Source organism: Phyllopteryx taeniolatus, chromosome 11 (assembly GCF_024500385.1).
Source record: "Phyllopteryx taeniolatus isolate TA_2022b chromosome 11, UOR_Ptae_1.2, whole genome shotgun sequence".
Lineage (NCBI taxonomy): Eukaryota > Metazoa > Chordata > Actinopteri > Syngnathiformes > Syngnathidae > Phyllopteryx > Phyllopteryx taeniolatus.
In genome coordinates this window covers 10,292,725-10,317,289 of record NC_084512.1, presented here as the reverse complement: position 1 = coordinate 10,317,289, position 24,565 = coordinate 10,292,725, and the positions used below count along the sequence as shown (strand labels likewise).

The following is a 24,565-nucleotide window of genomic DNA, read 5'->3' as shown; positions in this document are numbered from 1 at the left end:
TTTTGATGCAGTGCCGCCTGAAGGATCGAAGGTCACGGGCATTCAATGTTGGTTTTCGGCTTTGCCGCTTACATGCAGTGATTTCTCCAGATTCTCTGAACCTTTTGATGATATTATGGACTGTAGATGATGAAATCCCTAAATTCCTTGCAATTGTACGTTGAGGAACATTGTCCTTAAACTGTTCGACTATTTTTCCCTGCACTTGTTCACAATGAGGTGAACCTCACCCCATCTTTGCTTGTGAACGACTGAGCAATTCAGGGAAGCTCCTTTTATCCCCAATCATGGCACCCACCTGTTCACCTGTGGGATGTTCGATGAGCATTGCTCAACTTTTTCAGTCTTTTTTGCCACCTGTCCCAGCTTTTTTGTAACGTATTTCAGGCAGAAAAGTTAAAAGTTAATGATTATTTGCTAAAAACAAGAACGTTTATCAGTTTGGACATTAAATATCTTGTCTTTGTAGTGTATTCAATTAAATATAGGTTGGACATGATTTGCAAATCATTGTATTCTGTTTTTATTTAGGTTTAACATAACGTCCCAACTTCATTGGAATTGGGGTTGTATACAAATTTTCATACGGTCTCTCTATATCACGGGTTCACTCTAGAGGCATGTCTAAGCCAGGAAAGGTCCTCTGAGATAGGAACTTGGTGCTGCTCACACTCTCCACAAAGAGGTCTTCTCCTTAAGTCCACACAGATCTCTTTTTTGTATTACCGATATTAAGGACAAGGTTGTTGGTCATCCTTACATCACTCGATCATTCAACAATGGTGAAGTTTAGTTGACGTCATTATTTTCATGTCATTCACAAACGATGATGTGGTTGTTGCTGTGAGGGAGTAGTGGGCTGACCTCACGCTTCCCATAGATTGTCCAGCATCCGGTTGCAGAGAGAGGTTCTGAGTTCCAAGTGTTCGTGTTTTTGCATTGGAAATTATTGTTTTGACTGTCAAACTTCTAAATTGTAGGAACAAAAATTCCCTGAATGAGTTCTTTGAAACCAGGTAGGAGAGCGCTCGATGAAGAGCGGTGAAAATGACATTCACTGTGGACTCATTTATAACAGTAACACTTGTAGATAAGTGTTTGATGGTGTTTGATGTATTACTCACGTCATCTGTTGGAGGCAGATAGAGGCAAAGGCAGGTGAAGCAGCAGCTAGAGGCAAATATTTCACTCAAACAGAACAAAGCAAGTGAAAGAGCACAAGCTGGGATACTAAATACACAGGATAATCACACAAATGAGACACGTGAGAGCACAAGAAAGGGATACAGAGAGCTAATTGGCTGACTGGGGTGAAAAAAGATGGGATCCGGAAGACAACAGAAAATGACCAAATGAGAGCAAAAACATAAGAAAGAAAAGTCACATCACATGTGAAAATTAACACAAATATGTGCCTTGTTACTTGCAAGTGGTTGACTACCTCCACCTCAGTCATCCAGCAGGATCAAGCACAAAGTATTTTCATTCTGTTTGGAGGAAGGCTGAAGCAGAGAGAATCAATTTGATTGCGGGGGCAGATCGAAAATGCAGGCTGCATACTGAAAATATCATCATTTTGACAGTATGCAATGTTTTGTCGGTTGCTCTGACTCCACTACAGATTGCACTAATCATGCAAAGTAAAAACATACAGATGAGCTAGAAATTTCAAATCCCCAAGAAACTCCATCTGAATGCTGAGAGATGAAAGACGAAACATGACTTCATGCATAAGAGTATATTACAGCAAACCGCAAATAACATGCAAATATGCCCTCAAGGGGCTGTGAGCAGTATGGGAATGGCATCAGATCTTATTGCATGCTTAGTCCATGCATCCATCCATCCATTTTCTGTACCGCTTATCCTCATTAGGGTCGCGGGCTGCTGGAGCCTATCCCAGCTATCTTCGGGCGGGAGGCTTAGGGAACTGGTCGTCAGCCAATCGCAGGGCACATAGAAACAAACAACCGTTCGCGCTCACATTCACACCTACGGGCAATTTAGAGTCTTCAATCAACCCACCCACGCACGGAGAGAACATGCAAACTCCACACAGGCGCGGCCCGGATTTAAACCCCGGTCCCCAGAACTGTGAGGCAGATGTGCTAACCAGTCAGTCACCGTGCCGGCTGCATGCTTAGTATGTCTTTTAAAGAGAGAGACTATGGAAAACTGACTTTTCCAGTGCTTCTATACACATATTTGGTGCTGAACAGTAATTCCAGCCAAATAAATACTCTATAAAGTATCTTTTAGGGCCAACAAAGAAACTATTTAAAAAAAAAGCCAGTCCTGTGAGTCAATGCAATCAAAATTGAAACCTTGCCTAAACTTTGTGATGGTTTACATTCCCTTGAAAAAGAAAATAAATCTTGGCCAGTCATTACAAGCCCTAAAGTACACAAAGTTTTGTCTTTTATTTTGCAAGCAGGGGGAATTTTCAATGTGTGTCTGTGGCTGATATTGCAGCGGCACCTCTAAACTTCAGCACCATTTGAAGCATGCTGGTGTTGACAAGAGCTTTGCAAACTTCCATTTGCCTGTAGACATGTTCTGTGCAGCACCCCAAGATACATTTAAAGTTCATCTTTTGTGAAAACATGACTTGAACAGTTTGCAGTCTCAGCCTTGTTAAGCAGAAGCAAATATTCAGCACGGTTGAAATACTAAAAAGACTTGATTCATTCGTTTTGGTGTATAGTTTGGAGGAGGAAAATCATTGCAGAGTTACTCCATATGAAATTAACAAGCATTAACTACTAATAAAAATTACAACGGCTCACAGTTGGCTGGAACAGCTATGAACAATAGATTCCAGAAAATGGAGTGATCCAGTAGCCTTTACTACCACCGCCCTCGAAGGTCAAAAGAATTATTGACCGAGAATCACGTGACATACATCAACATCAACTAGAAGAAATATGCCGCGTTTGCTGATAAGCAACATCATTATATATGACAATTATACATGGATCAGTAAGTATATATTTGTATGCAGTTGGAAATGGAATCCAGCAATACTGTCAACAACTACACATGAAAAAAAATTAAGTTATGAAAATATTTCATACAAGCATATAAATCATCTCTTTTCTTCTGGAAGACTGTTACGGCTTAAAGTACATTTACATTAAAATTGAATACAAATGTGGAGCTCTCTTTTTTAAAGTAATATATTGGGTGTCTGCAAAGCTTTAGCCTGCTCAACAATAACGGTGACCCGTGAGTGACACTGTGATACGTGCAGTGGAGCGTTAAGTTCCAAATGCAAGCGTGGCAGTGAAAGAAAGAAAAACAACAATACTACAAATAGTTCTCCAGATTTAGCGGCCATGGGAGTGACAGACTCGATGAACCCTGCTGGTTTGAATATAGACTGATGGACAGGCACAGCAGCTTTATTGTGTTCTTTACTGAAAGGCTCACAAAAGTTGGAATTATCACAACCATCCTGCCACGCCCGAAATCAATCCATCCATTTTCATACTACTTTTTCTCATTAGATCCAGGGGTGAGCTGGAGCCTAACCAAACTAACTTTGGGAGAGAGGTGGGGTACACCCGGGACCGAGCACGAGCCCATCGCAGAGCACATTCAGACAAACAACCATTTACACTTATATTCACAACAATGACGTACTGTACTACAATACAAACAAACAAAAAGCACATTCACTCCCATTTACGCAGTGTCCCCGAACGCATCTCGTGCACACAGGCTGCTGTGACTTCCTGCCGCATGTAAAAATGAATGGCAGTTGCCAAATACGGCGTTCATCCCCGACATATGAAGGCTCGTATTTAGCGTGCCCAGGAAGTCCCTAGCAAAACCTGGCACTGTTGAATGAAAATTAACTTTCACATGAAAACCGTTCTTTGACGCCAGAATGAGCGCGTTCTTACTAACGTAGGCAGAAATGAACTAGGTGAACTAAATGAACATGATGGCCCAAAATATGAACTACTTCATGAACTTTCTTTCATTGAACTCCTTCAGGTATAACACTGACCTCTTGATATGTTATTTGGGGACGTGAGCACCCCTGAGTATATTAGGTGATTTTCCTCCTGGCTCCAGTTGACCTCAGCTGTCTTTAGGACACAAACTCTCAGTGAGTCCCGCTGGAGCTAACAGTGATGAAAAGCTTTGGAATGTACTCCTGTTTGAATTTTTTCTTTTGGCTTTTCTTTTTAACTCAAAATGCATTACAATCCTTTTACTTACTACTTACGTACTTAGTGGTACTTCCATCTCCAGCCTATATTTGCAAAATATTTCTCCTTGAGACAGAACTTCTATTTTTGTGGGTGGCAAGTCTCTTTGGTATCAGGGCCCCAGACCCACTCTCAAAATCATTCACACATCCAGGCATAATTATTGTGCACAAAAACATGTCATTAACCGACAGACTTTCTAATTAGAGAAAGCCACCAATTTATCATTTCCAGTTGCAAAAGAAAGTACGAGCTGGTTCGAGGCTCTCGGGGAGCCTAATGGCTTAACAGAAGCTGTGATAAATAATTGGTGTTGGTTGGAGCCGAACGTGGGCGCGCTTAACTGTCACTGCTTCGCCCAGGGCTTCACCCCACATCCTGACAATATGCTGCCACTTTAAGTTATTGAGTCCCACATCCCAGGCTGCACCGCCTCGGTCAATCAGAGCGTATGCTCAATGACTTTTGGAATGAGTCCTGCTGATAGTTTGTGCAGGTGGCAGTGCAGTAAACACAAAAAGCTTCACTCGTGAATCTGCTGCACGCTCCCTTTGAACCAAATGAAGTGTTTACTGACGACGAGTTGGGCTTGACGAAGAGCTCTCTCAGTTTCAGTCAGACCAAAGATGCGCTTGAAAACACCTCAGGCTTGGTGTTGAACAACATCCCTCAACGCTCTTTGGTGCACCCAGCTTTGAATAACAAACTCCAAATTGAGCGTGCTGCTGTGGTTTGGCCAGGCAGCTTCCTGTCTGATATATTCCCTGCTGCAGCCTTTAGGTTCACAGTGTCCCCGGCAGAATCCCAAAAAGGGCGCAGGCAAGAATAATTTATTCTGGACTGTCAGGGAGCATTTACATTTTGGCAGGCCTCTATTACGGGGCCACAATGCTCAGGCACGACAGCTAGGGATTAACTACTTTTTTCATGATATGGTAAAAAGTTCATTTACAGCTGCAGCTGTGACAGAATCATTTTGAAGTCAGTTTCCGTGTAGATGTCAATAATTGTGCCCTGTGAATGGCCGGCAACAAGTGGAGGGTGTAATCCGCTTCTCGCTCAAAGACAGCTGGGATAGGTCCCAGCTCAGCAACGACCCTAATGAGGACAAGCGCAATTGAAAATGAATAAATGTTGATAATGGCAATAAAGACTGAAGATCATTTACATTCAGTGAAGGGAGGAGATTGCAGATATGTTTACTGAATACCAGCATGAATTTTAAATGATCATACAATAGTTTTATTTACTGTGTAGGTGACATCTAATAACACTAACAGCAGGACTTTTTTTTTTTTTTTAAATGTCCCAGCAAGCTAGGGCAGAGTGACACTGAGGTGGCATGCAAAATGCCACAATGCTTAAAAAAGGAAGTGCTAAATAAAATTCCACATTAATTCCATTATCCACACCTGCATTGGAGTGGCGTGGCCGGCGTCTGAACCCAGAGCCCATTATTTCCTTTGCACAAACACGGTCAAAGCGGACGCAGCGGAAATTTAAATTAAAAATAAGGACTTCTTAGACATAACTGGGCTGGTGTGATTGCAGAGACTTGGATTATTTTCATCCTGAGAAAGAGACGTCCTCTTCCCATTTAAACAGCCTGATCCTAATGGACGAGCTCCCCATGCAATTTCCCCCCCCCCCCCCACTTCTCCATGCACTGATGTTTCTCAACACAAAATATTCTGTACTTGCAATAATAGCAACATCAGAAAGAAAACGTGACTGTTTTTTTAGATGAGCCAGTGCAGAGAGAAGAAAATCACCCTTATTTTGTCTCTTCTCTGTCCTTGCAAAAATTTGTTTCACATGGAAATTTTCTATTTTTATTCCCTTCACAGATATTTCATGATACTCAAAACAACTAATAAACAACTACATTATTATATAAACCAAGTAAATAATGTTGACTCAGGCATGGATTTGTTTGTTTGAGTGCAACTTCCTGTCTAAAAACTTTAATATATCGAACCATGACCTTTTTGTCTTGAATCAGAATCGGAATAGTCTTTATTTGCCAAGTATGTCAAAAACACACAAGGAATTTGTCTCCGGTAGTTGAAGCCGCTCTAGTGCGACAACAGACAGTTAATTGACAGAGAACACGTTTGAGACAATGACATAAAAAAAAACAAAGGTTGACTGAAGACTCTAAATTGCCCGTAGGTGGGAATGTGAGTGCGAATGGTTGTTTGTGTCTAAGTGCCCTGCGATTGGCTGGCAACCAGTTCAGGGTGTACCCCGCCTCCTGCCCGATGACAGCTGGGATAGGCTCCAGCACGCCCGCGACCCTAGTGAGGAGAAGCGGCTCAGAAAATGGATGGCTGGATGATATTAGGGGGGGCTCACTGAACGATAGTGCATGGAAGTTATTGTTATATTTGTGTAATGAATTGACCAAATCCTGGCTAAGGTAAACCTCATTACAGTGGTACTTTGACTCATGAAAAATTAATTTTCCCCACTGAAATGAATTGAATGTTGATTCATCTGTGTCAGCCAACCCCAAAAAACATAATTTTCATTGTGTTTTAAATAACGAAAACTAGCACTGTATTGTAAAATATAAATATAAAAACAAATGTGAATATATAGAAATAACCTGGTTTTATGAAGGTTTTATAAACACCTTTAATGGAGCGCAGCCTAGTGAGTGATGTCAGGAGCTGCAGTCACACGATTAGTTCAGTGTTAGATTCTGCTCAATGCTCCATAGGAGTGTTTTCATTTTTGTATTTGTGTGTTTGCGTTGTTCAATAATGGCTGGAAGTCCATTGCGGCTTTTTTTTTTTTTCTTCACTTCACTCCAGCAGCGGAGGATCTAAAATTTGCTTAAGTCAAAATTTGGCTCGCAACACAAAGCGCAAAAAAAAAAAAATAATAATTTTAAATAAAAACAAAACAAAAAATCGACCAAGTGACGTTTTGTACCTTCTTCCTCTCTGACCGTGCATTTCTTGCAGTCTGTTATATGCACTTACCCTCCATCACATTAGATACACACATTAGTAATTATTCTAATTAAATTAAAGCCTCTAGCAATCAAATGTAAAGCGCATGTAGCGTTCATATTTGACTAATCATTGTTAAAAGGTAAACTTTTGATACAGGTTTTCTATAGGATCATGTTGGATTGTGCAGGTGAGGCGTGCAAAATCAAACCGTTTCAGTATTCTATCAAATCCAGGCCACATCATATCTCCATAAAATTTATCTTCAAATTGGCTTCAGAGAACTGAAAGCCTTCAAGCAAATGATGTGCAATTGGCCAAGTAATAACAGACTGGGTGTTCATGTGAAATGCAAGATTCCCATCTTACAATAAAATAACCACTGCCTCATTTGTGCATACAAAAGCAATGTTCCTGCTTTGTGAAGGCTTTTCATGTCAGAAGTCTCACAGTGTATTTGTTTACTGGAAAGTGTTGGTGTGGTTACATGCCCAAGCCATAGTAACGATGCAATTATGCCTTGTAGCTATCCACTTAGTGCATAACGTGCCAAAGAGATGGCTGAAGTGAAGGCTGGCACCTGGTAGAATGCAGACGGAGAAGGGCATAATTAAACATTACAAGGCCACTTTGTGATTCTGACATCAATAACCATTAACTTGAGCCTAGACATAACAAGAATATTAGTTTGTTCTCACGTGTTGACACGGGCAGCGCCATTATACCTAGTTGCTGCAGGCCTCTTGGCATATTTTCCCGACTTGTTGGCAATTGCTATTTTGGAGCCAGAAGCAGATGTTCTCCGTGTAACTGTGTGGGAGGGACTGCACTAATGAAACAGCTTCTGCTTTTATGGAACTCAAACCTTCATTTATTGATTTATGGCCATCCGTCCGCCCAATGTGGGAACCTGTGCCCTTTTGATATCGTCTTCAAAGTACTGTTATTGATTTGGAAGCATCGAAAGCAATTATTCTCGGTGAGCAGACACCCCAATCAAGAGCAGCCATTTCCTGGTTTAAAAAAAATTAAAAATATATATATTTTTTTTTTAAAACAACTTGTCTGACTTGGAAAGCTTTGATGGCTGTCGAACAGCACCAGAATGGTAAAAACAACATTTGTAGTTCCTCATTTTAAAACTATTTATTACTTATTTATTATTTCTCTACAATTCATTCATTGAACATTCACCGTAGAATCCCCAATCTCAATGTTATCCACGCATCCATTATCTTTACCGCTTATCCTCAGTAGGCGGGAGGCGGGGTACACCCTGAACTGGTCGCCAGCCAATTGCAGGGCACATAGAAACAAACAACCATTCGCACTCACATTCACACCTAGGGGCAATTTAGAGTCTTCAATCAACCTACTGCACATGTTTTTGGGATGTGGGAGGAAACCGAAGTGCCTGGAGATTCGAACCCCGGTCCCCAGACCCGTGAGGCAGATGTGCTAACCAGTCGCCCAGCGTGCCAGCATCTCAATGTTATATACCTGAAATATTGTTATTTCTCCATTACAAGCACCAGCCTACAGGCTATAGTGACAATGATGGAAAAGAAAAATATAATTCTTGAAATGTTAGGTCAAACAACTAGATTTCAGTGTGTGTACTGTATTTACTTAATGTATTGCTTTCAAATTCTTCTGCTTGTTAGAAGGACATTATCTTTGGCTGTCCCTCATGCTCTCCTTCTTACTTGCTGATACAAAAACAGAGGAAGAAAAACACACTGTGTTTGAATGTTTGACTTGAATAAACACATCCTCGCCTTGCAATCCACTGATGAGGAAGGCAAAAAGCAAACACAAGATGAGTTTACTCAAGAATGGTGCAGAACAGCTATGAGATGAGACTCTCTCAGCCCACCTGACCACCTCATTGTGCCTTTTAAAATGCTGACGACAATATGTTCAATGAATCCCTGGACTGTTTATGATGAGCTGTAATTACAATAGAACCGTTAAAGGGGGCATATTATGGAAAATTTGCTTTTTAATGGCTTGTAGATAAAAAAAAACAAAGTTGGGACTCTGGAGTGCTTCCTTATTGTATGGAGTGCTGCCTCGAGGAGTGAAAATGCTTTTTATGCCTCTAATTAGCTTTTTATGAAATCACTGCACCCAAAGAAAAACAACCCGTCAGAGACAGAAGTTGTGACTGACAAGGTGTCAATCATTTGCAGTGCTCACACGGGTACACTCATAGCGGGCACACCCCCTTATAGCGGGCCTTGCGCTAACCTGTTACATTGGACTTCAGGAGCTTTGCTGAAACTATTGCGGAATATCCACCTCTAGAAAATACAAAAAATGCCCATTCCAACAACTGGGTGTACAACTAGAAAGCAGAAGAAGAAGGAGAGAAAAGAAAAAAAAAAAAAAATAAAAAAAAAAAAGAGGCGGAATGAGCTCAAGCAGCTGTATGTATGTATGTATATATATATATATATATATATATATATATATATATATATATATATATATATATATATATATATATATATATATATATATATATATATATATATATATATATATATATATTTATTTATTTATTTATTTATTTATTTATTTATTTATTTAAATATATATTTATATAAATATATATATTTATTTATATAAATATATATACACACACACATATATATATATATACACACACATATATACATATATATATATACACACACATATATATATATATACACACACATATACATATATATACACACACACACACATACATACATACACACATATACACACATACATATACATACCTATATATATATATACATACATATACACACACACACACACACAACACAAATTAATGACTACTGAAGGCCAAACACTTCAAATAATGTGTAATGTCTTTGTCTAACAGCGTCTAACACTCAGTGAGGCTTTTATCTACTTTTTTTAAACTTGTTTTATTATAATCACCCCCTAAAATTGTCTCAGCTTCCTCAACACTTACATTACACTGATTAACTGTATTGGTGCTGTAAAAAAAAAAAAGTTAATAAAATGTATCCTTTATGTAAAATCACACTGAAATTTTACAAAACCACTGAATATGGGGGTGAGTTGCATCCTCATGCATGTGTCAAAGTAATTTTCTAACAGTAGCTAGACTCAATTTCTGAGTCCCTTTTATGTCTTATCTGTCCCATTTCAAGAAACATTTGGAGACTGCACTCTTTCCTTCCTCTTTGGATCTTTATTTACCTTCCTCTACAAAGCCCAGAATATCATTCCCTCCACTGGCTACAATGACTTTATTTCCCAGATGAACAAAAGCCAAAGGGAATCGATTGCTCACGCACACAATTTAAGGACCTTAATTTAATCTGAAGGACAGGATGATTTTGTTATGCAGGATATTTTGTGGTTTATCTGCCTTGAGATATTCATGATCTTGCAGTGTGTATGCTGTTGATCGTGCAGGGAGCAGGGGTCATAAATAACCCATTTTATTTTTGGTGTCTAGTTTGCAGAATGTTTCAGTTTATTGGCGATACTCAAAACAATTTTAGGAATGACCTTTAAGTCTCACTTGTTTCACATTCCGGATTCTACTCACTGTTAAGGCCACATTATGTTAGAGATCTAACCAAGAGCCGCTGACTATAATATGCTATTCAGTGGTTGCCATGTCTATCTCTAAATGCCCAAAAAAGTCATCTGTGAAAATGAGGGTCAGATGATGAGAATAATTAAAGCCAGCCACACTCAGTGACGTGAAACCGACTGAACTGTCATGCAGTGTGCGGGTTTCTGACACTAGTTTCCATTAGTGGCTGAGAGTCAGGCACTGGTTTTGCTGCACTTCAAAATTGGAATTGCCCGTGCATAACAGCCAATCAAAAATGTATATGAGTTTTCACCACCAAAAATAAATTTTCTACTACTAACCCTCACAGTTCTGGTGACTAGGGTTCAAATCTAGCCTCGCCTGTGTGGAGTTTGCATGTTCTCCCCATGCCTGCGTGGGGTTTCTCCACTTACTCTGGTTTCCTCACTCACCCCAAAAACATGCGTGGTAGGTTATTTGAATCAAATCAATCTTTAGTTATAGAGCACTTTTGATACAAAGACTCTAGATTGCTGATAGGTGTGAATGTGAGCGCAGATGGTTTTATGTCTGTGTGTGCCCTGCATGCCTGCGATATAGGACTCAAAAAAATTGACGAGACTTCTATGAAAATATATAGCAGCGCATTGAACTTTACATATACTGTAGGTGAGTCTTGCCTTTATTGAATTACTTTGTCATAGTTACGCCTACCGCGCCTCTCACCACCTCAGATAGGCTCCAGCTCACCTCAGCGATCCTGCTCGGATAAGCAGAATAGAAAATGGATAAATGGATACACTTTTAAGCAGTTGGGATTTGTTTTGTTTTTTCCCCGCTTCTGATTTTAGACTGCCGAGCAAGGCGGGACAATCATGTTGGACAATATTGCTACTTGGACAGCTTTTCAATTTTTCACATATTGAAACTAAATTGCTGTATTTTTTTTTTTTTTTTTTTTTTTTTTAACTACCACTCCTGTGTGATCACTTGAAAAAAATTGATCTGTGTAGAAATGCACGGTCCTACGGTAAATGGGAGGTAAAAATTACCTATTGCACAACATGTACTGTATAAAATATACCATAAGGTGAGATAAACAGTACTTTTACAGGGAAGTCTTGTTTTCTGAACTCTCCCCAATGTTGGAAATGGACTTTGAGTGATTGGAGGCATTACAACACAGCTGGGCCTCCCAATAGACCCTCATAATGACGTGCATCCCAGCAGGGCACAATCACCCGGTAACACATAGATAGATAGCAGCTGAGGACAATCCCGCGCATCCCCCCAGGAAGACTTATCCATCATCGGCATTTGGATTTGATAAGCTGGTTGATATGAGGAAATATCATTAGAGCAGCAGGGAGGGATACGTGAGGGAGGATATCCACTATGACTTAAGATGGGCACACAAGTAGCATCAACAAAGATTGGACATGATGGCTGTAGAAGCTAATTATATATTGTTTTAAACTAAGAATACTGATGTACAAATTCTCTATCATGTCTTAATCTTCTTTATTGCAGAACGAAATGAGTTCTCACATGGGGTTTCTCTGCCTGAGAGGCTCGTTTCTGCACAGGGTGACAATTTAAATGGCTGATATAAAAACTGACACAAGTCATCTATCACACATCCCCAACCTGTCTGCTTGAAATTCCTCTTTTTAAATGATGGCCTATCATGCAACTATAAGTCATGGTGCACGGAGTTGCAGGCGGTGCCCTTGTGTGTTTACAAGATTGCATGTGTCGTTTGGATTTAGGATATTTGTGACAGGGGCGTCTTCGATCCTATTTTGACATGCGTTGTCACTGCTCGGATTATTGAGTCGAAGGGGGAATACACGCTGCGGATTTGTCCATTCCAAGTAAACACCTTCCTTCTATTAGCTGTAGCAGTGGAACCAGCAGTATTCGGTTGTCATCCAATTTTATTTTGACAAAGCGGTCATAAGTTAATAGCACTGCGGACTGCACAAAACATCAACTAATCAAGTGCTTGTCTTCTTCGACTCATTTGAAGCCATTCATCTTTGTGTGCGAACTTTCAGTCACCAAGCGTATTCAAAGTGGCTGTCATGCGAGAAGAATGGCAAAAATAAAGAGATACTCATTTACAGTTTGGCTAGGTCATTATCCATGCTGACAAGTTATGGGCAATTAGCACAGATGATGACATAAACCAGCAGAGGTTTTTCAATGTACGGCTTGTAATGTTCCACTGTCACAGCGACTTAGAAATAACAGCCTGATCACCGCAGGCCGTTTTGGGAGAGATGTCAAAAGACCAGTTTATCGCTTCTTTTGTTTTTTTTTATCATTTCTTTGTAACACCGTTTGTGACCTTGTGTTCAATTACCCACCCAATTCCATGATATAGTTGTAAGAAAGCAACAAAAACGGCGACCACGACAGAACAAATGGACCTAGATGACCAGATGATGCGTTTAATTATGCTGCAAAATCGATCGAGACGGCAGCTATGTAGAACCAAAAGGGCACGCTGGTACGTCATCACAGCAGGTGACTAAAACGGACCAATCACGAGAGATCTCCGCGGCGTTTAGCAACTATTTTTGTCCGGAACGCGTCAAGCTACGCAGAGGTTCTGCGCGGGGCAATTCGGTCAGTCACATGATGCAATGCGGGCGTTGTTGGCCGCGCCACCGCGAGAGTATAAAGAGGCCTTAAGTGAGAACCCACATCCCCCCGTGTTACTATGCAAGATGGGCCAATTGTTATTCGCGAATGGCTGAATGCCAACTTCCCCGCGAGATGGATGGGTCATCGTGGTCCGTATGAGTGGCCAGCTAGGAGTCCCAACTTACCCCCATGACCTTTTTTGACGGTATTACTAGACTGCTCGAGAAGCCAGTAGTGAATTTTGGCACTCATTTCATCCATCCATCCATCCATTTTCTGAGGCGCTTCTCCTCACTAGGGTCGCGGGCGTGCTGGAGCCTATCCCAGCTATCATCTGGCAGGTGGCGGGCTACACCCTGAACTGGTTGCCAGCCAATCGCAGGGCACATACAAACAAACAACCATTCGCACTCACAGTCATGCCTACGGGCGATTTAGAGTCTTCAATTAATGCATGTTTTTGGGATGTGGGACGAAACCGGAGTGCCCGGAGAAAACCCACGCAGGCACGCGTTTAAATAAAACCACATGCTGAATGTTAACGTTCCTCTCAAATACATTTCTTGTAAAAATTCAAATTAAAGTACAAACAAAAAAATGAGAAAAAAGTAAGTAATTTATAAGTATTTTTTAAAAAGCAGTTACTTTTCAATCTATAAAAAGTTTCTCTTAACATTTATTTTATTTTCAGTGAAGCTCTAACCATCCTTTGTAACATTCTGATGCTGTGTAATTTATTTTTTTTCGAATTTGCCACAGGCTGGTTCACTGATGGCGCAGTGGTTCATTTGCCTGACTTCTATGCAGGCAGTGTGTCAATTCCCACTCAGTGTCAGCGTGAATAGTCCTCTGTCTCCATGTGTCCTGTGATTGACTGGTAACCAGTCCTGGATGTCGTGATAAAATGATACTAAAGGCATAGTTTTTTTCAACCCAATAGACTGGTTGAAGCCCAGGCTAATACTCCTAGTCCCTCCTGTAGATGATTTACAAGCAGGATGCTCATTTCCATACAAAGAAATCACTGTCACCGCCTCTCGTGTGCATAGTGCAACATACAGCATTGTGTCAAACAAAGCTTGTCAGCTAACGTGTTCCCATAGTAACAAACAGTGGCTGCAAGCTGCTGGTTCACCTGTGGTCATGCAAATAATGGAGAGGTCCTGTGTTACAACGTGGAGTAACATTTAATATATGCTGTTGTCACCCTCTAATTAATTTGCCTCGCCTCGGTGCTTGCTCACGCCAAGCTCATTATTGTGTTATAAGCTTGTCAGTGACAAAGATAGCAACAAATGTATTTAAGTGTAAGTGACCATGCAGGAAGTTCATCACACTGAAATTTTATCTGCCATGTTTTCTATTATGTTAAGTTCTAATAGCGATACTTCGTTACTTTATTACATATCGATCAATAATGTAGTTTGCTTTCACTTAACTCATAACCTCCCTCCTTTATCTGATTATGACTGAAACGTGTGTCTTTGCCGCTACAACATTGAACATATTCCCATAATAAGTTAGTGTTTAATCACATTACTGTCTGCAGAGTCATCAGCAGTTTTTGCACACGCCCACATTATTCCAGGGAGCAGCTCTGCCAACTGTTTGCTATCTCTCTGTTTTGGAAATCCTGCAGCGACTATCACTGATCAGTGTGGATGGGAGATGGACCACAGAAACAGCCTCTTGCATTAGACAAATGACTGAAAGCGAAATTGTGTTAAAATGGACATGTGCATTAGAGAACATTTTATTTCAGTTTGGCTGAGACCATCATACATAAACTCCCCTCGAAAAGTACTAGTGCAGTAAGGAAAATTTCTTTACTTTTGCTGTAGAGTGAAAATATTTGGGTTTGACATAAAAAGAGGAATATGATCCCCCCCTCCCCCAAAAAAGATAAACTTGCTATTAAAGTGAATATTTAGTTGCAAATCAAATCCATTGCCTTGAAATATCTGAGACCTGTCTGTACTTTATGGCAAATTCCAGCCTGGCCTTCTGATTCTTCCGTGAAAGCCTGTACTTTCTTTCATGACCTTCACTGCTGTCTCTCTGGAGGTTGTTGCAGGCTTTTTCTTTAGAGGTATAAAAACGTTTTTTTTTTTTTTTTTCCTTCTTTTGTGTACCCCTTCAACATCTGCTACTTAATACACAAACGGCTTATTTTTTCTTTAAGCCGTTCAAATTGTTGTTTTGGTTATGGCTATGATTGATTAGATGATTTTAGTATCTTCTCACAGCTTCACAAGTGTTTGTTTTTCACCCACAGACAGCTCTCTGGTTTTCATAATGGTTACACCTCCAACTGGTATGTATGTAGTCTTTACAGACAAAAGCCAAATCTGAACGCTATTTATTGTAAAAGACACATCAAGGCAACAAAACACACCTATCAGTCACACGTTCCAAAACCTTTACGTACATAAAATGTGTAGTATCAAAAAACGTGCTGTCTTCTAAGTTTTTTATCCGATCTGAATGCGAATACCTAGAAATAAAAGATGTTTCATGTCACACACTAATGGTTTCATGCTAAAACTTAAACTCAACATTCTATTGCTTTTGGAGGGACATAGAATGGATATCCAAGGCATTTTGAATATGAAATATGTTAGAAAATCGTCAGCATGTGCTGCAGAAATCAGGGGCAGAGATAAATCCCTGTAGCTCACAGCCTACCCAGTTGAGTTGTCAGCATGTGATCTTCTGCAATCGTTCACTATTTTCAGTGCTGTATCACTGTCTCATGTGCTTCCCTCAGTCTCATGTTTGCTCCATTTCCCACAGCGCCTATTTTTCTGTTTTCCTCAAAACTGAAGCCATTAATAATTCTCACCCTCACGTGCTGTCAACCTTCTCTTCTGTCATGCTGTTTAAGAGCAATTCAGTGACTGGAGAAGTAAAAAATTCCTTGTTTTTAATTGGAAATCATTTTTGAAGTCTATTCATTCAATGTCACTCAGTGTCTGGTGAGATGTATAGACACCAGTGCAGATGCAGAGGAAATGTAGTTATTGATGAAGAACAGTAATGACAATTTACTCACTTGACTAGGCACAGGAGTAAAAAAAGGGAATGACGAATAGAGTGACTTACGTGAGGTAAATGGGCCATGGTACCGCTGGAAGTAACTGCAATACTTTGACGAGGATTTCGTGGAACAGGCAGGCTTATATACCGGTGGTGATGAGGCTGATTGGAGACAGGTGCTGAAAACAGCGAGAGGAGGGGGGAGAGAGAGAGAGAGAGAGAGAGGACGCAAAGCGCCCTGCCGGCTCCAATAATGGAACTGCAGGGTAGTATATGACAGTCTACTCTTGTAAAACTTTGTTTGAAAGTCTTTGCTCCTATTTTCATTTGTGGATTTTTTTTTTATTATTATTATTATTTTGTGTTTGGGGCGGCACGGTGACCGACTGGTTAGAGCGTCAGCCTCACAGTTCTGAGGACCCGGGTTCAATCCCCGGCCCCGCCTGTGTGGAGTTTGCATGTTCTCCCCGTGCCTGTGTGGGTTTTCTCCGGGGACTCCGGTTTCCTCCCACATCCCAAAAACATGCATGCTAGGTTAATTGACGACTCCAAATTTTATGGAATAAGTTGCCAACAGAAGTGACGTCAGCCCCAAGTGGGAATGTTTTTAAGTCCAGGTTAAAAACTTTTCTTTTTTCTCCTGCTTTTTAAAGCATTTCCACTTTTAAATGATATTTCTTGCACTGTACGGTTTTAATTCTACTCTTATTTTTTTCCTCTTTGTTTTAAATGTTTATAAGCTGTTTTTTTCCTTGTTTTAAAATCATTTTAATCATGAGTTGAGTTATGTGTATGAAATGTGCTGTATAAATACATTTGCTTTGCTTCTATAGTTGCCAATCTCCTCCCAGCCTGCCTTTGTATTCTACCCTGAGGTATCTTGTCTACAATATGTGATTACTCTAAGTCTATTAATTTTGCTGCAGTCAATCTGACTCTGATTTGTGAAAGCTGAAGCCTACTCACACAGCCGTTCATGGAAATGTGACAGGATCAATAATCTCGTGCTTCAGACAAAGGCGCTCATGTATTTGACTTGTGGGTTTTACCAATGACATATCCCTCTGCTACATGCAGCCTCAAGAAACATCAACCTCAAAGGACATGGCCTTTCATGTCAGACAGATCTGGGGCTAAAGCATGGCGGGACGTGCAGGCTGCTTTTGCAGTAGGTGGGTGCAGGAAGCCGTGCTATGGCAAGCCAAGTTCAATCTCCATCCTGTTTTGTATGCATGCCCGCACTCGCTGCCCATGTTTAGTGCACGAGGGAGGCAACATTTATCATCCCGCTCAGGAAATTGTTCAGAATTAGTGAAATATGTTCGATATCCTGCTACCACATTCACCCATCCTTGTCGTGGTAGCGTTAAGGATGTTAAACTGAGAGGAGATGTACTTGTGTTTTTTAAATTATATGTCATCAAGTCAGAATGGAAAGACATAGATGATTTGTCCTATGGATCTTATGGGAACCCAATAAATAGGTTTAAGAATTAAAATAATAATAATAATCATCATCATCATTCACAGAGAGCTTTTGACTGCAAAACTTATAAAGGGTCTATTATTTTACTATAATCACTCATTATCACTGTGTAATCACTGTGAATAATCCATAGCTTTAGTTTCTCAGAATATGTGAAACATTTGCATAACTGCAGTGTCAACACAGAGGTGCAACCATAAATATTTATGAGGACATCAACAAATACAGACTTGTCAGTGTGACTCTGGGCCAAGTGTGACACACAATCTGACAGCTCAGTGTAGGTAGCAATGCCAGTTCAGTTCTGTGGATCACCAACAAAAAGGGAACGTGCAACATTCTGTCACGATCGGCAATGCCGTAAGGGCAGATCCCACAAAATAGACTCCAGGTCAGAGGTCCGAACAATTTTAATTATATGGCAGACCGTGTGATGGCGAGACATACTAAACTAAAGGAACTCACAACCAGAGAGAATCAAAAACAGATAACGCAGGGAGACATGACAAACGGTCCGTGTGGTATAATAGTATTGAGCCTAAATTTGGACAGCGGTCAGAACGGCGGCAAACACGGGGCAAAAACGAGTTAATATTCCGACGCCCACACACTGTTACAGTGCCCCCTAAAAAGGCTGATGATTACAATGCATGACAGGTGCGTCACCGATGTCCACGCCCACCCAGACACTGCAACATAAAGAAAAACAACTTGAAACACAGGGCCATGACAGTATCCCCCCCTCAAAGGACGCCTCCTGGCGGACCACCCGGCTTCTGCAGGTGGAGAGAGTGGAAGGCCCGGAGAAGGGACGGATTTAGGATCCAAGAGGGGAACCCAGGAACGCTCCTCAGGGCCGTAAGCCTCCCAGTCGACCAAATACTGCACACCCCTGCCCCTTCTTCTGGAATCCAATAGTTCACCCACCGTATACACTGGCTCACCATCAACCATCCGCGGAGGAGGAGGAGGCACCGCTGGAGGACACAGGGGGCTGGAGGAAACCGGTTTGAGCAAGGAGACATGGAATACCGGGTGAACTTTCATGGTGGGAGGGAGCCGAAGTTTAACTGCCACCGGGTTAACAACAGAGTCAATTTCGAAAGGACCAATATACCGAGGACCCAGTTTTTTAGAACCCCCGGCCAAATGCAAATCTCGTGTGGACAACCAGACCTTCTCACCAGGACGGTAGGGAGGAGCTGAGATCCGATGACGATCAGCTAACTGCCTGTTGCGAGCCTCAGTACGGGACAAGGCCGCTCTTGCATCCCGCCACACCCGATGAGCCCTTCGGAGATGGACCTGTACAGACGGGACGACCACCTCCCTCTCCTGAGAAGGGAACAACGGCGGCTGGTAATGGCGACCGTCCAGTAGCAGAGCAAACGAGGGTGTTATGCGCATATTCCACCCAAGGCAGGTGAGAAGACCACGAGGAGGGGTGCTGATGGCAAACACAGCGAAGAGCAGCCTCCACATCTTGATTCGCCCTCTCAGCCTGGCCGTTGGTCTGCGGGTGGAAACCGGATGAACGACTGGAGGACGCCCCCAGCGCTTTGCAGAACAACCTCCAGACCCGAGAGACGAACTGCGGCCCCCTGTCAGACCCCAGATCAGCAGGAATACCATGAACTCGGAAGACATGGTCGACAAGGAGCTTAACAGTCTCAAAGGAGGACGGCAGCTTCGGCAGAGCAACGAAATGGGCCATCTTGGAAAATCTGTCGACAATACTCAGGATGACTGAGTTCCCTCCAGACAGCGGAAGGCCCGTGATGAAGTCCAAGGCGACGTGGGACCAGGGGCGGGAAGGAATGGGCAGTGGACGAAGAAGACCAGCTGGAGGACGATGGGACATCTTGCTACGGGCACACACTGAGCATGCCGAAACATATTCTTTAACGTCCCTGCGTAGTCCCTGCCACCAGAACCGTTGGGAAATGAGGAAAAGTGTCCGACTGACCGCAGGATGGCAAGCGACTCTAGAAGTGTGTCCCCACTTCAACACCTCTGGACGTAAAACGACCGGAACAAACAATTTGCCATCAGGAACACCTCCCGGGGCCTGGACGTCCCTCCCCGCCTCATCCACCTTCTTCTCAACCTCCCACTGAAGCACTCCCACCACCCGGGTCCCAGGTAGAATGGTCTCCACAACAGGCTGAACAGCAGCCGGGCCATGCAGCCTAGACTAGGCGTCGGGTTTGCCGTTCTTCAACCCAGGGCGGTAAGTGATGATTAAGTTGAAACGGGTAAGGAACAGGGCCCAACGTGCTTGACGGGGGTTGAGTCTTTTAGCAGTCCGGAGGTAAGACAGGTTCTTGTGGTCGGTGAAAACTTGAAAAGGTTCCTTCGTACCCTCCAGCCAATGCCTCCAATCCTGCAGTGCCAGGACAATGGCCAGCAGCTCTCTATTTCCCACATCGTAATTGGCCTCTGCAGGGCTCAGGCGCCTAGAGAAGAAGGCGCAGGGGTGTAGCCTCTGGTCGACCGGGGACCTCTGGGACAGGACCGCCCCCACACCTGAATCAGATGCGTCCACCTCGACAACAAAAGGAAGGTCAGGATTAGGATGATGTAACACATGAGCCTTCACAAACAATTGTTTAATATGATCAAAAGTCACTTCTGCCTTAGGGGTCCATACAAATGGTATCTTATTGGAAGTAAGTCTCGTCAGAGGTCCCACTTTAAGGCTGTAATCACGGATAAATCGCCTATAAAAATGAGCAAAACCCAAAAACCTCTGCAACTGCTTCCTAGACGTTGGAGTTGGCCAATCAACCACAGCCTGGATCTTGGCTGGATCGGCCCGAAGCTGGCCCTTCTCCACAATGAACCCCAAAAACTGTACCAACTCCGCATGGAACTCACACTTCTCAGCCTTGACGTAAAGACGGTTTTCCATCAAGCGCTGCAACACCATGCGGACATGTTGGCGATGTTCACGTAGATCATGGGAAAAGATTAAGATGTCGTCCAAGTACACAAAACAGAATACATTTATCATGTCCCGGAGCACATCATTAATAAGACACTGAAACACAGCGGGTGCATTAGTGAGTCCAAAAGGCATGACTAAATACTCAAAATGACCTAATGGAGTATTGAACGCAGTCTTCCACTCATCTCCCTCCTTCATCCGCACCAGGTGATAGGCATTTCGCAGATCTAATTTTGTGAACACCTTTGCAGACTGTAAAGGGGCAAACGCCGAGTCCAACAGCGGGAGAGGATACTTATTTTTTATCGTGATGTCGTTAAGACCCCGGAAATCGACAGGGTCGCAGGGTCCCGTCCTTTTTATCGATAAAAAATAAATCTAAGCCCACTGGCGACGAATCAACCCAGCAGCTAGCGAAGTGGAAATATAATTCTTTAATGCCTCTTGCTCAGGCTTGGAAATCTGATACAGCCTCGCACATGGTAGTGGAGCCTCGGGAATCAACTCTACGGAACAGTCGTAAGGACGATGCAGAGGCAAAGACTGGGCGCGATCCTTACTGAACACTAGTTGCAAATCATGGTACTCAGCCGGTACTTTAGCCAAATCGATGTGCTCGTCTTGAACACGGGGGGGTGGTAGTCAACATGGCAGACTGCAGACAATGAGAATGACAAAATAGGCTCCAATTCACAATCTGTAGTTGATCCCAATTAATATCTGGATTATGAAGTTTTAACCACGTTAATCCCAGCACAACTGGAGCAGATTGACAGGGCATTACAAAAAATCGCCGCGATTCGATGTGGTTACCCGAGAGCTTTAAACACAGTGGAGCCGTAATGTGTGTTGTAACCGCCAGGAGACGCCCATCCAAATCAAGAACTTTTCTCAGTTTGCCAAGTCTGTAGAGTGGACAATTTAGAGTCTCTATCACACAGGAGTCCACAAAACACTCATCAGCTCCGGAGTCAATTAACACGGAAACCTTCACACTGCCGCCAAATCCCGATACTTCGCCCGGCAATTGTAGTCTCTTGTTCGATCCAGTTCTCAATTCACCGGGTACCAAGCCTTCATCAAAATACTCACACGATGAGACGTTCTTTCCGGAGGCAGAAGGTGCTGTCACCACCACCTGGCCGCTCTGCTTGGAACGCGTAGCGTCACTTCCCCGTGAAGGTCTTGCCATGCAGACACCTTGTGTCCTGGTCGGCCGCAGTACAGACACGCCCCCGCTCTCATGAGTCTCCGACGTTCCGTCTCCGCCAGTCGCCCCCCGCCGAGTTGCATCGGCTCCTCCACGGCCAGGGCCGGCTCCCTCGTCGACGCCGAGGTGGATGGGGGAACACAGGCGGCGTCTTCCATGGCGGACGAAGAATGTCCCGGGGAAGCGGACTCAAAAAAAATGCGCCGTTCATCCGCCCGCTCGCGCTGCCGTTCCCTCAGTCGATTGTCCAGTCTAATGGCTAGTCCGATCAACTCCTCCAAATTAGTGGTCTCGTCCCGGGCCGCCAACTCATCTTTGACGGCAGGACAAAGTCCCCGACGAAAAATGCCGCTCAACGCAACATCGTCGAATTCACTCTCTGCTGCCAGGATGCGGAACGAAATGGAGTATTCGGCTACTGACAAGTCCCCCTGGGAATGGTCCAACAACCGACTACCGGCTTCCTTGCCCTTGACGGGGTGATCAAAAACTCTCCTCAGTTCAGATACGAATGCCGGGAAGGAGGAACGTAACGCTGGGTTGGCGCTGCTGACCGCCATCGCCCACGATGCCGCCTGACCCGTAAGTAGACTCATTATAAAAGCCACCTTCGTCTTATCCTGGGCATACGTGACCGGTTGTTGGTCAAATACTAGGTTACATTGATAAATAAATTGACCGCAGCCGCCGAGCTCCCCAGCATAACGAGGTGGATTTGGGAGACAAGCTTCCCTGGCGGGTGGCACCGCGGCCACCGTGTTGGTGGCGGGTGCTCTTGCCAGAACCCGAGGTAATCCAAGTGCACACACCTGATCAACCCGAGAACTCAGTGTACTAAGATGGGTCGTTAACGCCGTAATTGCCTCCCTGAGCTCGTGTAACGATGTCTCGTGTCTACCTACCAATTGTCCCTGACTTGCCAACGCGTGGCGAAAAGAGTCGGATTTTGTGGGATCCATTTCTGGTCGGAATATTCTGTCACGATCGGCAATGCCGTAAGGGCAGATCCCACAAAATAGACTCCAGGTCAGAGGTCCGAACAATTTTAATTATATGGCAGACCATGTGATGGCGAGACATACTAAACTAAAGGAACTCACAACCAGAGAGAATCAAAAACAGATAACGCAGGGAGACACGACAAACGGTCCGTGTGGTATAATAGTATTGAGCATGACAGGTGCGTCACCGATGTCCACGCCCACCCAGACACTGCAACATAAAGAAAAACAACTTGAAACACAGGGCCATGACACATTCAGTTATAACTTGAACTCTCACCTGCTGGATGATAAGTAGGAGCAAGAGATCAAGGCTGAGTGCCGTTTATCCATTTTAGTAGTTCTATATTACATTTCTGCAATTCAATCCAATCCAAATGTATTTTTAGAGCATTTAAAAAAAAACAACCAGGGTTACTTCTCCAAGCACGACAGTATGAGAGTCCCTTTCCTCAAAATGATTGCATTTATTTTTCCAGTTGAAGATATGGCCCACAGAACACACCGAACCAAGACTCCTGGACGATTCGCCGCTGACACAACGCACTACCGTGCCAGTAGAAGGGACTCTTAGCTCCCAACCCACAGAGGATTTGTGGTGATCGGCATACTCTCTGCTTGTCACTATCAAGTCGAATGCATTAGAAAGAAAAAATCACACAAGGAAATGTATTTACCCTCAATTATTTATTGTATGTACCATAGAGTATCAGTGGAGTGTATTTGCTGTTTTTTACCCTTAATGTATTTGTTTGTATTGCACCACACTAATTTTTAAGCTACAGACCCTATGAACGTTACTAAAGCCTGACTAAATATCCCGGCAAACATAAAATGGGTAGCCACAGGATGAGTTATAATTACTACAGTAATCCTCATACTTTTCATCTGGTGCAATCATCTTCTTTCTATCCAATTTGCCAAACTCTATGCTTTATGACCAAAAAAGCTGCAAATCGGACGGCCTTGCCAAGAGCCTTGAACGTGCATTTTATTATGTGCACCTCAGCAGTAAATAAGGCTGCTGAACATTAGCACACCAACGTTGTCCCTTTTAAAATAAGATGGAAGTTTCCACTGACATCTTTAAGGTAGTCATACTCGCCAACACGTAGGATTACATTCAGATTAAACTCAAACTATCAACCTAATGAGCTGCAGTTACTAACTTAAACATGCATAAATAAAGAGAGTTCAACTAACAAATAAATAAATAATTCACTCTGGCTACATTGTTAGATTAATAAAGTATTGATATTCATGGTATGTTGAGCTCAAAACTGAAAATTGTCCATTCTTGTTCTTCACCTGTAGTGCAGTAATGTACAGCTGGTTCAACAAAGAGGGAAAAGTAAATACTTTGGAGGTCAAATGTAAAGTGTTGGGTCATTAGTCTCTGTCAGAGATAAGTTAGCGGGCGGTGTGTGCGAGACTGTAAGTGTCTGGAGAGAATCCAGCGGGCTGAGAGCAGGCTCC

The 24,565-nt window shown here is 42.8% G+C and overlaps 1 long non-coding RNA gene across 1 annotated transcript in view; it reads right to left on the bottom strand.

Annotated features, from left to right (window-relative positions):
- LOC133485427 (uncharacterized) overlaps positions 1 to 16,571 on the bottom strand; it is a 31,091-nt gene extending 14,520 nt beyond the window's left edge. The window contains exons 1-2 of the long non-coding RNA XR_009790688.1: positions 16,512 to 16,571; positions 7,662 to 7,754 (exon numbers count right to left, since the gene is read on the bottom strand). This is a non-coding gene — a long non-coding RNA (uncharacterized LOC133485427). The remainder of the gene's footprint in view (positions 1 to 7,661; positions 7,755 to 16,511) is intronic.
- Between the last annotated feature and the right edge of the window lie 7,994 nt (positions 16,572 to 24,565).